Source organism: Cherax quadricarinatus, chromosome 2, assembly GCF_038502225.1.
Source record: "Cherax quadricarinatus isolate ZL_2023a chromosome 2, ASM3850222v1, whole genome shotgun sequence".
Lineage (NCBI taxonomy): Eukaryota > Metazoa > Arthropoda > Malacostraca > Decapoda > Parastacidae > Cherax > Cherax quadricarinatus.
The window spans coordinates 44,869,061-44,880,619 of NC_091293.1; positions in this window are offsets into that span (position 1 = coordinate 44,869,061).

Below are 11,559 nucleotides of genomic sequence, written 5' to 3' on the forward strand. Positions count from 1 at the left end.
ATACGTATCTGCTGTTCGGTGTGATGGTGCCCTGTACCCCAGCCTTCAGAAAGCAGCCGAGTTAGTGAAAGTTTGGTACCAAGGATAGTATTTATGTACGTATCTGCTCTGCTGGTTGATAGAATCATAAGCTCCACCCACAAGATACATCATGACGGTGGCGGGTACATGACTCGGGTGGTGAGCAAGGTAAACTGTTTTGTAAATATTTGTATTACTCTGTTAAGCTGCCTTCCCTACGCCAGCTCAACGACAACATTAACTAATTAAGGTTCTTGCGTTATGTACGACCTCCTTCAAACACTTTTCCTCCAACATAGATAGTCGTTACTAGGTTCACTCTCTCCTGGCTAGAATTCGAGAGCCTTATTGTACATTTTCTTAAAGCTATGTATTGATCCAGGCTATTCGGTGTCCCATAGCTCGATCGCTAGCGCACTCACCTCACACACTGAGGTCCGGAGTTCGAATCTTCGGTACGGCTGGAAAACTTTAGGACGTGTTTCCATAGAACACCTGCTGTCCATGTTCACCCATCAGTATAAAATGGGTAACTGGGTGTTAGTCGACTGGTGTGGGTCGCATCCTGGGACAAAACTGACTTAATTTGCCCGAAATGCTCAGCATAACAAGCGACTTTCTATATAGTAGTATGTCATTGACGTCAGCTGACCTGTATACCATGTATATATACTTGTAGAAATAAAGATATTATTATTATTATTATTATTATTATTATTATTATTATTATTATTATTATTATTATTATTATTCCACTTCCTAACCACACTATGACTGAAGAAATGCTGCCTAACATTCCTGTGACTCATCCAGCTGTGCCCTCGTGTTCCTGTTCTTCAACTCTCAAACAATATGTCCCTCTCCCCTCTGTCACTTCCTCTCAGTATTTTGTGCGATGTTTTCATATCACCCCTAATCCTTTACTCTAATATTATCAGGTTTAGTTCCATTAATTTGTTTTCAAACAACATATATCTTAGGTCCAGGGTATATCTCGTTGCAAACCTCTGCACTTTCTCCAGTTTCTTGACATGCTTGACTAGGTATGCGTTCCATATTGGTGCTGCGTATTACTGTGTGTGTGTATACTCACCTAGTTGTACTCACCTAGTTGAGGTTGCAGTGGTAGAGTATAAGCTCCTGGCCCCGCCTCTTCACTGGTTGCTACTAGGTCACTCTCCCTAAACCGTGAGCTTTATCATACCTCTGCTTAAAGCTATGTATGGATTCTGCCTCCACTACATCGCTTCCCAAACTATTCCACTTCCTGACTATTCTGTGGCTGAAGAAATACTTCCTAACATCTCTGTGATTCATCTGTGTCTTCAACTTCCAACCGTGTCCCCTTGTTGCTGTGTCCCATCTCTGGAACATCCTGTCTTTGTCCACCTTGTCAATTCCTCTCAGTATTTTGTATGTCGTTATCATGTCCCCCCTATCTCTCCTGTACTCCAGTGTCGTCAGGTTGATTTCCCTTAACCTCTCCTCGTAGGACATACCTCTTAGCTCTGGGACTAGTCTTGTTGCAAACCTTTGCACTTTCTCTAGTTTCTTTACGTGCTTGGCTAGGTGTGGGTTCCAAACTGGTGCCGCATACTCCAATATGGGCCTAACGTAGACGGTGTACAGGGTCCTGAACGATTCCTTATTAAGATGTCGGAATGCTGTTCTGAGGTTTGCTAGGCGCCCATATGCTGCAGCAGTTATTTGGTTGATGTGCGCTTCAGGAGATGTGCCTGGTGTTATACTCACCCCAAGATCTTTTTCCTTGAGTGAGGTTTGTAGTCTCTGGCCCCCTAGTCTGTACTCCGTCTGCGGTCTTCTTTGCCTTTCCCCAATCTTCATGACTTTGCACTTGGTGGGGTTGAACTCCAGGAGCCAATTGCTGGACCAGGTCTGCAGCTTGTCCAGGTCCCTTTGTAGTTCTACCTGGTCTTCGATCGAATGAATTCTTCTCATCAACTTCACGTCATCTGCAAACAGGGACACTTCGGAGTCTATTCCCTCTCATGTCGTTCACAAATACCAGAAACAGCACTGGTCCTAGGACTGACCCCTGTGGGACCCCGCTGGTCACAGGTGCCCACTCTGACACCTCGCCTCGTACCATTACTCGCTGCTGTCTTCCTGACAAGTATTCCCTGATCCATTGTAGTGCCTTCCCTGTTATCCCTGCTTGGTCCTCCAGTTTTTGCACTGTAAAAGGACACAAGTGCAACTAATGTGACATTTTATTGTGGCAACGTTTCGCTCTTCAGGAGCTTTATCAAGCCATTACAAACAATACATGGACTTGATAATACACGGCTTGATGAAGCTCCTGGAGAGCGAAACGTTACCACAATAAAATGTCACATTAGTTGCACTTGTGTCCTTTTACTTTACATATTGTCGGTAATTCTACCAACTTTATTACAGTTTTTGCACTAATCTCTTGTGTGGAACTGTGTCAAACGCCTTCTTGCAGTCCAAGAAAATGCAATCCACCCACCCCTCTTTCTCTTGTCTTACTGCTGTCACCATGTCATTGAACTCCAGTAGGTTTGTGACACAGGATTTCCCGTCCCTGAAACCATGTTGGCTCCTGTTGATGAGATCATTCCTTTCTAGGTGTTCCACTACTCTTCTCTTGATAATCTTCTCCATGACTTTGCATACTATACATGTCAGTGACACTGGTCTGTAGTTTAGTGCTTCATGTCTGTCTCCTTTTTTAAAGATTGTCTTCCATACCTCAGGCAATCTCCCTGTTTCGATAGATGTATTGAATATTGTTGTTAGGGGTACACATAGCACCTCTGCTCCCTCTCTCAGGACCCATGGAGAGATGTTATCCGGCCCCATTGCCTTTGAGGTATCTAGCTCACTCAGAAGCCTCTTCACTTCTTCCTCGGTTGTGTGCACCGTGTCCAGCACTTGGTGGTGTACCCCACCTCTCCATCTTCCTGGAGCCCCTTCTGTCTCCTCTGTGAACACTTCTTTGAATCTCTTGTTGAGTTTCTCACATACTTCACGTTCATTTCTTGTTGTCTCTCCTCTTTCCTTTCTCAGCCTGATTACCTGGTCCTTGATTGTTGTTTTCCTCCTGATGTGGCTGTATAACAGCTTCAGGTCAGATTTGGCTTTTGCTGCTATGTCGTTTTCATATTGTCGTTGGGCCTCCCTTCTTATCTGTGCATATTCATTTCTGACTCTATGATTGCTCTCCTTATTCCCCTGGGTCCTTTGCTTTCTATATTTCTTCAATTCCCTAGCACGACGAAAATAAATGGTATAAAATACCGACACAATGGAAACATAAACACATATGCAGTTTAATGTGATCCTTTATTGACAACGTTTCGCCCACACAGTGGGCTTTTTCAAGTTACACACAGATCTACCTGGGGTGGAAGGTACGGGAGTATTTATAGTCATGTTCAGAATGTTGAGGTCAGGTGGAGAATGCCGCATCTGATGATCTACCGGGTGGGGTTATAGAGTCTTGGGTAGCTTGGCAGGGGTATTGCACAAGTTGTGAGTAGACCTTCTGCAGTGTTCTATGTTCTTATGTGGGATAGCGATGAAGAAGTTTCTTGGCGAGTGGTTCAGCTATGTTATAGAAGCCGTTGTTCTGGTTGAAATTGTTGGTTATAGAGATAAGCGATGATTCCAGGATTCTTCGGCATTGAGTGTTGTCTTCTGTGGCGATAAGTCTTGAGTTTCTGTAGTTAATTAAATGGTTGTGTGAATTGCGATGTTGTACACAGGCATTCCTTGTATCGTCAGTCCTGCTTGCATATTGGTGTTCTGAAATACGTGTTTGGAAGTCTCTTGATGTATCGCCCACATATAATTTGTTGCAGTCATTACAAGGGATTATGTATACTCCTGCAGAGGATGGAAGCTTGTCCTGTCTACTACTGATGATGTCCTTGGTGGTCGTGGTTGTGGAGGTAGATACTTGGAATGATGTATTGGAAAAGATGTTGGAAACATGTTTGGCAATGGAGTTGGTGGGGAGGACTATGTATCTCTTCTCGGCAGTGTCTTCTCTGGGTGTGTTGAAGATGTTTAATGCCTGCCGTCTGCAGTCTCTGATGAAGTGACGAGGATAGTGGAGTTTAGAAAATACTTGTTCAATTATAGTGCATTCTTCCTCAAGGAACTCATTGCTGCAGATTCTGAGTGCACGCAGGAAGAAGCCTATAATTACACCACGTTTAGTTTTGGTGTCGTGGTGAGAGTAGAAGTGGAGAAGATCGTTTTGGTTGGTTGGTTTTCTATAGACTTTAAAACGAAGTTCATGGTCAGTTTTGCAGAGGAGAACATCAAGGAAAGGAAGAGTGTTGTCGACTTCTTCTTCAAGTGTGAACTGGATTGAGGGCTCGACCTGGTTGAGCTTGTCTTGGAGAGCTTGAACGTTGAAGCGCCTGGGAGTTATGAGGAGAATGTCGTCAACATAACGGAGCCAGGTGACAGTCGAAGGAAGAATGGAGAAACGCTCGGCTTCCAGATGTTCCATGTATAAGTTCGCCAGGACGGCACTGAGTGGCGAGCCCATGGGTAGACCAAAAGTCTGTTGAAAGAGGTGATTTTCGAAAGAGAAACACGTAAAGCCGACACATTGTTCAAGGAGGTCGATGAAATCGCTGGCTTCTATAACATAGCTGAACCACTCGCCAAGAAACTTCTTCATCGCTATCCCACATAAGAACATAGAACACTGCAGAAGGTCTACTCACAACTTGTCCAATACCCCTGCCAAGCTACCCAAGACTCTATAACCCCACCCGGTAGATCATCAGATGCGGCATTCTCCACCTGACCTCAACATTCTGAACATGACTATAAATACTCCCGTACCTTCCACCACCGTCCACTGTGTGGGCGAAACGTTATCAATAAAGGATCACATTAAACTGCACATGTGCTTATGTTTCCATTCCCTAGCACACTTGGTTTGTGTGTGTGTGTGTGTGTGTGTGTGTGTGTGTGTGTGTGTGTGTGTGTGTGTGTACTCACCTATTTGTGGTTGCAGGGGTCGAGTCACAGCTCCTGGCCCCGCCTCTTCGCTGATTGCTACTAGGTCCTCTCTCTCCTTGCCCCATGAGCTCTATCATACCTCGCCTTAAAACTATGTATGGTTCCCGCCTCCACTACGTCACTTTCTAGGCTATTCCACGGCCTGACTACTCTATGACTGAAGAAATACTTCCTAACATCCCTTTGATTCATCTGAGTCTTCAACTTCCAATTGTGACCTCTTGTGTCTGTGTCCCTTCTCTGGAACATCCCGTCTTTGTCCACCTTGTCTATTCCGCGCAGTATTTTATATGTCGTTATCATGTCTCCCCTGACCCTCCTGTCCTCCAGTGTCGTTAGGCCGATTTCCCTCAACCTTTCTTCGTAGGACAATCCCCGTAGCTCTGGGACTAGTCTTGTTGCAGACCTTTGCACTTTCTCTTATTTCTTGACGTGCTTGACTAGGTGTGGATTCCAAACTGGTGCTGCATACTCCAGTATGGGCCTGACGTAAATGGTATACAGAGTCTTAAACGAATCCTTACTGAGATATCGGAACGCTATCCGTAGGTTTGCCAGGCGCCCGTATGCTGCAGCTGTTGTGTGTGTGTGTGTGTGTGTGTGTGTGTGTGTGTGTGTGTGTGTGTGTGTGTGTGTCTGTGTGTTTACTCATCTATTTGTGTTTGCTTGGGTAGAGTTTTAGCTCCTGGTCCTGCTTCCCTGCTGTCCACTACTGGCTCCCCTCTCTACTGGCTACGTGAGCCCCATCATACCTATTCTTAATGTCATGCACGGATCCTATCTCGACCACTGCACCTTCAAGGCTGAAGAAGAATTTCCTGACATCCCTGACTTATCTTTGTTTTAAACCTCCAACTGTGACCACGTGTACCTGAGACCCACCTATCAAATAGACTCGGCTTGTCTACCCTGCTTTTTCCTCTAATATTTCGTACGTCGCAATCATGTCACCCCCTGATGACATGATTGCGTTATTAGGTTTAATTTCTCTAGTCTTTCCTCTTAGCTCATACTATTTAGCTCTAGGACGAGTCTTGTTGCAAACCTTTGCTCTTTTTCCAGCTTCTTTACATGCTTTATCAGATGTGGGTTCCATACTGGTGCTCCAAGCTAAGTCTGACATACGCCGTATATAAAGTTATGAATGTTTCCTCGTTGACGTTCCTGAATGTTGTCCTGACATTTACCAGTCTCATGTTTACTTCAGCAGTTACTCGGTTCATGTGTGTGCCTCGGGAGAAACGCTCCGAACTATGTTCACCCCCGAGGATCTTCCTCATCCAGGGAGGCTTGCAGGCTTTGCCCCCCCCCCCCCCGAGTCTGTACTCTGCTTCCGATCTTCTTTGCCCTTCCCCTAACATCATAACTTTGCATATGCTGAGGTTAAATTTCTAATAGCTACTTGTTACACCATTCTATCAGCTTGTCCAGGTCCATTTGTAATATTTTCTTATATGTTTCTGTTTGTATTTCCTCACCAGTTTTATTTCATCTGCGAAAGAGGAGAGATGGAAGAGGTGTTATTGAAAGTTGTCATATATGAAACAGTAGATTAATGTTTGTGTTTGTACAGGTGTGGTGTGACCAGACGACCAACGGAGGAGGATGGACGGTGGTGCTGGCCAGGATGGAACAAACTCCACAGGAAGACTTCGACAGGAACTGGGCTGACTACCGGGCTGGCTTCGGTGACCCATCCTCCGAGCACTGGATCGGTGAGTCCTCCAGATGTTCTCCTTAAACATTATTGTCCAATGTTGTGTTGGCCGCGGCGTTACTGCCGCCGCCGAGAAACAGTAAAATGTGAAGGAAAAAAGTCGAAACGAATTGAAGATAATACATAACCTCCGTCGAAATAAATTTGGAGGTCGATCCTACAATTGGACACGACTCTCCTTTTTTCTCTCATTTTCTTACTATTTCTTTCCCTTTTGCTTTCTCTTCTTCATACTTCATTTTTTTTATTTTTCTTGCACATTTGTATTATTCTCCTCATTATTATTATTATTATTATTATTATTATTATTATTATTATTATTATTATTATTATTATTATTATTATTATTCACGAGGAAGAGCTAAACCAGCGAGGCTTACACACCGTCTGGCAATGTGAACTAATCATGTCTGATCCTAGGAATTGGAGAGTAACTCCAGTTCTTTTGATCAGGAGCCCTTCACCACCCTCCAGATAAACCACCGCCCTTGAAGGACGTTACACAGATGTATTATACAGTGATGATACAAAACTTCTTATTGTATTGCAACTGTTGTATTTACTCATTCCTGTGCATTCATATGAGGTGTTCAAGGTTGAATTAGACACATCTGTATAATACATCGATACGGGGGGAAGGACGTTCAAAATACAATACTCACACACTACAGCAGTGTGGGATCATACAGACTACAGCAGTCTTGCAATGCAACAGTGTGGGAATATGCAAAATATAACATTCATGCATTACAGCTGTGTGGGAACAGTCAAAATACAACGCTCATACATTGCGATAGAGTTCTGTGGGATTATTCAGAATAAAACACTTAGGCACTACAATACAACAGTGTGGGAATATATATCACTCATACAGTACAATACAACAGTGTGGGAACAAACAAAATACAACACTCATACAGTACAGTGTGAGGACATACAAAATACATCAGTAACACAGTACAACACAACAGTGTGGGAACTGTGAGGCTGGAGAGAGGGGAATAACAAGGCATCAAAGGAGAGCGTGATCAGCAGCACAAACGTGACGTCTAGCAAGCTCTGACTCGCCAACAGAGACAAAGTGCAGGTAGGCTGAAGTGACACAATTTAGTAGCAACCAGAGCAGTTAGATAAACTCACGCTGGTTATAATGCGGTTTTACTGGTAGCAGGTGGCGTGATAGGTGCAGAGACGAGTAGGAAGATGTGGCAAGTCAGCCGTCAAGAGGGAGAGCAAATCAGGGCAAATACAGTTGACCCCAACTACACTAGAGGGCAGGCAGCTCACGGAAAGGGTGCATGTAACTGGACGAAAGGCTGGATTCGCAGCGCCCCTTAACCCCCCCCCCCAAGATGGTCGGACTTACAGCCATGTTTCATCTGGGTCGTCCCGATCCAGGAAGGTGGCAAATGCAACAAAATAATCTCTCGTGGCATAGTACCTTTACAATAGAACAAATCCTTCGGGGCAAAATCTCCCATAGCTGCATGGGTATCGACTGCGAAAGAAACTGAGGAATGTGCAAGAAATAAATGTGAAGGACTGCAGCCGCTGACAGCTTGGAAGGAACATCAATTGCAAGAGGTGCGACGGCAGCCTCATACTGGGACTGAGACCGCTAATGGTGCAGCGGCAGTCATCCAAAGGCGACCCAAGTGGCACACCATAGTCACTCCAGAGAGCATAGCAGGAGTGTTGTGAGAAGTGTCCTTGTGAGGAAGTTGTACTATCGACTCAGGTGGGTCATCACCAATGTTGAAAGTTAATATTACCGGGAGCGACACTGGCGACAGTCCTGTTTGAAGTTACAGCTGTGTAGAGTCAGCAGGAATAAGGAAATTCATGTATACAAGGGTACTCTTCCAGTTCTGCATATGACATGGACACTTGACACACCTGCAGCATTATTCTATGCGTGATTGTAGAGCCATGGAGAATATGAAGGACTCTGCTTCAGGCCGAAGACGCCATAGGTAGGTCATCCAAGACCAATTATTTTCTTCAAGAACTAGTAGAGGTCACAGATACAGGAATTCATCTTGTAGTAGGTAGAAGACACGCGATACAACTCATCCCGGAACAGACAGTTACAGTTCAGGACATTTATTAATAAATGTCCTGAACTGTAGAAGTCTTTTTCCACAACTTGTCGGTATCGCCATCCTATTTCTCACAAGTCGTAGTACAACGTTCCCGCCCACAACACGTTCGGCACTCTCAATGCAAACATGCTTGCGGACAGGCTTGACGTTACGCAAACTGATGGCAATGCTGAGGTGTTAACTCGCCCTCCTGAGAGACCCGCCTTACCACCCGTCATCGCCCTGCATGTAACAACCACTTGATTCACGTGAAAGACGTCTGCTGTCTCCACATATTCTTCAACACCTTATTAGGCCCTCTCAGTCATACAGCTTTGAGTGAAAAGGAAGCAGTAGTTAAAATCGTTGGAGCTAGTCTATTCCATGACACAAGAGTTATCGGCATCAGCGTTAACTGAACCTTCAGAGATAGTCCTTCAGTGACGTCTCTAGTGTATGTCTGTCCGGCGAATTAGTGCCTTACAGTTCGTAGTTGAGGATAAAATGTTGTCTGCCTAGTTCCTTGTCATAGACAACATTAGGTACCCTAGTGACTTCTTGATTGGTTTCAAAATCGTGAAGATGGATATCACTATCCAGTCCAGGTGAAGGGTTGTGTTCAGAGACCTCAGCGTACCTTTCCGGGGAGTACAGTTAGGCAAGATCATGTGTCACTCGATCAACAAGTGCGTGTGCAGCGCCTCCAGTCCCTCGAAGCTGAACACTTCAGTAGTAGCCGCACTAGTAGCATAGACACCCACTCATCCGTGTCTCTTACCAGAATTTCTGTTACGCTGCCTCAAGATGAGCAGGGCGAAGGTCACTTTTGCGAACCGCAAAAGTAACTTTCGGTAGGAGAGTGCTTTGCCCAAGCCTTGGTTCAAATTAATTTGATTACTGCAGGAACAGCACTTTGATTTCACGCTGGAAATCTAACTGCTCACAGCTTCGAACCCAGATCTTGTCCATTTTCACTGTCATGCCTGCAGAATCAAGGGTGTACATGGTGAACCATCCTTGACTACTACATACCACGGTGAATTCAGTCTATGCTGTCAGTGCTCATGCCTGAGACTTCCGCATGAAGAAACAAACGAATGTGAAGTGCTAGTTGACCGGCTCGTAAGTGAAGGTCCTTCCAGGGAATACCTCTGTCGAAACTTCCAGGACCCGGCAAGTGATGGAGGGTGACCCAGCACCGACAGACGACCCTCAAGAAGTCCTTCGACTTCTTGATGTACTCAGTCGAGTTCGTGATCCTGTCACACTCGATGGTGAACCTGTGGGATTTGACCACACTCACATCACACCGCATTCCTTTGGAATAAGAAGTTAATCACATTTACATTCCAGCTTATTGTTTGCCCCAACCGCAGCATGTATTTGCGAGGACCCCGTTACAGAGGACTCCATGATGATGTTGATGGGGAATCGAATTCTCTTTGGTATGCTCCTCTTGCTCTCGTATCATAGGAGGATAGTATATAATATCCTCTCGTTGATTTTAGGAGACTCAATATCTGTACCATTCCAGATCGTTTTCCTTTGCCTTTTATGAATGATTTACTTCAGAATATCGGAAGACTCGAATGTTTTCCACTCTTGCTGTTTGCAAGAGTTCTGACAAATTCTGCAAGACTAACAAGAGGAAAAAGATACTTCCCATATTGTGTACTGCACCCCTACTGCATCCTCCATTAAAACCAATGCTGCACCCCTTGCCCCTGCCCCTCTTAGCAACACCCTTCACCCCTGCCTCACCTCCCTGCTGCCCCCACAATCTCCCCCTTCACCCCTGCCTCTCCTCATGTTATTCATTTCCATCACACTTTTAAGAACACTTTCTCAACTTTCCCTTTTTTTTATATATTCCATGCATTTATCCTTATTATGTACCATGGATTTAACCAAATTAGTTTAGTTTAAGGTAGGTTAATTTACTGTTCATTTAGGCTAGTTTATTGTGCACACCATATACATTCTGTGGACGGTAGTGGTTATCCTCACATACATCTTGCTTATTTTTCTTCTTTATACTCTTAATGACGTTGTAGCTGGCCAGTAGAAGTAATGTAAGACAGTGTTAACTCTCCTTGACTGGACAGTGGTTATAGGATACACAAGGCATTCCTAGTTAGTGTCGGGGACAACAAGTGATGAATGAAGAAGGAAACTGGAAGGTGAATCATTCAGTCTTCTTTCTTTAGGAAAAAAATAGTAATCTAAACACTAACAGGGAATGAAGTCTAAAGATATGGATAATAATCTTAACATACATACCTTTACTGTATAACTATTAAAAATATATGAAACATTAATCCTTACTGAAGCATTTATAAAGAGTGAAAATATAAATCCAAGTGACCAGTCCAACATACGAATTCAGAGAGGTATTTGGTGGCTGCAGTAATCTGAACTAGTACACAGCTCCGCAGAGACGTGCTAGGTCGTGAAGGAGGATCACAGATTTTTGATCAAGTACATAGTTACCTGGCGGCTGACATGCTCCAGCTATAGTATGGTCTGGGTCACTGTAATTTCTGTGTCCCGTCAACCCCTGGTTCCAGCACTGAATATCAGCCGTAACTGTCAGTGGTTCTCAAGACAACCTCTTCTGTGCTACGACAACCCTGGCCAATGAATACTGAACGTCCTGTTGAGCAGTCATGCAGTGTATACTTGTAATGCAGTATATACTTGTCATGTAGTGTACAC